Source organism: Triticum aestivum, chromosome 5B, assembly GCF_018294505.1.
Source record: "Triticum aestivum cultivar Chinese Spring chromosome 5B, IWGSC CS RefSeq v2.1, whole genome shotgun sequence".
Taxonomy (NCBI): domain Eukaryota; kingdom Viridiplantae; phylum Streptophyta; class Magnoliopsida; order Poales; family Poaceae; genus Triticum; species Triticum aestivum.
Genome location: NC_057807.1, coordinates 682281740 through 682283633, shown reverse-complemented (window position 1 = coordinate 682283633; position 1894 = coordinate 682281740).

Sequence of the window (1894 nt, the reverse complement as noted above, 5' to 3'; positions counted from 1 at the left end):
AAGGGGGGCGCCCCCCTTGCTTGGGGGGCAAGCCTTCCCTCCCTGGCCGCCGCCCCCCCTCTAGATCCCATCTAGAGGGGTCGGCCCCCCTTGCCCCTTCCCCTATAAATAGAGGGGTGAGGGGAGGGCTGCTGTACACAACTCCAAGGTGCAGCCCCTCCCCTCCCCAACACCTCTCCTCCTCCATTAAGCGCTTGGCGAAGCCCTGTCGGAGTACTGCTGCACCAACATCACCACGCCGTCGTGCTGCAGTTGGAGCGAGCTTCCTCAACCTCTCCTTCCCCCTTGCTGGATCAAGAAGGAGGAGACGTCTCCCGTCCCGTACGTGTGTTGAACGCGGAGGTGCTGTCCGTTCAGCACTTGGACATCGGTGATCTGAATCATGTCGAGTACGACTCCATCATCACCTTGCAAGCTTCCGCACGTGATCTACAAGTGGTATGTAGATGCAAACTCTCTCCCATGACTCGTTGCTTGGATGAACTCATAGATGGATCTTGGTGAAACCGTAGGAAAAATTTTAATTTTCTGCAACGTTCCCCAACAGTGGCATCATGAGCTAGGTCTATGCGTAGTTCTCTAATGCACGAGTAGAACACAATTTTGTTGTGGGCGTGGATCTTGTCAACTTGCTTGACACTACTAGTCTTATCTTGCTTCAGCGGTATTGTGGGATGAAGCGGCCCGGACCAACCTTACACGTACGCTTACGTGAGACCGGTTCCACCGACTGATATGCACTAGTTGCATAAGGTGGCTGGCGGGTGTCTATCTCTCCCACTTTAGTTGAAGCGGATTCGATGAAAAGGGTCCTTATGAAGGGTAAATAGAAGTTGACAAAATCACGTTGTGGTTATTCGTAGGTAAGAAAACGTTCTTGCTAGAACCCAATTGCAGCCACGTAAAAGATGCAACAACAATTAGAGGACGTCTAACTTGTTTTTGCAGCGATTGATCATGTGATGTGATATGGCCAGAAGTTGTGATGAATGATGAATTGTGATGTATGAGATCATGTTCTTGTAATAGGATTCACGACTTGCATGTCGATGAGTATGACAACCGGCAGGAGCCATAGGAGTTGTCTTTATTTTTTGTATGACCTGCGTGTCATTGAAGAACGCCATGTAAACTACTTTACTTTATTGCTAAACGCGTTAGCCATAGAAGTAGAAGTAGTCGTTGGCGTGACAACTTCATGAAGACACGATGATGGAGATCATGGTGTCAAGCCGGTGACAAGATGATCATGGAGCCCCGAAGATGGAGATCAATGGAGCTATATGATATTGGCCATGTCATGTCACAACTATATAATTACATGTGATGTTTATTATGTTTATACATCTTGTTTACTTAGGACGACGGTAGTAAATAAGATGATCCCTTACAAAAATTTCAAGAAGTGTTCTCCCCTAACTGTGCACCGTTGCTACAGTTCGTCGCTTCTAAGCACCACGTGATGATCGGGTGTGATGGATTCTTACGTTCACATACAACGGGTGTAAGACAGTTTTACACAGCAATAACACTTAGGGTTAACTTGACGAGCCTAGCATGTACAGACATGGCCTCGGAACACGGAGACCGAAAGGTCGAACACGAATCGTATGGAAGATACGATCAACATGAAGATGTTCACCGACGATGACTAGTCCGTCTCACGTGATGATCGGACACGGGCTAGTCGACTCGGATCGTGTAACACTTGGATGACTAGAGGGATGTCTAATCTGAGTGGGAGTTCATAATTTGATTAGAACTTAATTATCATGAACTTAGTCTAAAACCTTTGCAAATATGTCTTGTAGATCAAATGGCCAACGCTCAGGTCAACATGAACTTCAACGCGTTCCTAGAGAAAACCAAGCTGAAAGATGATGGCAGCAACTAT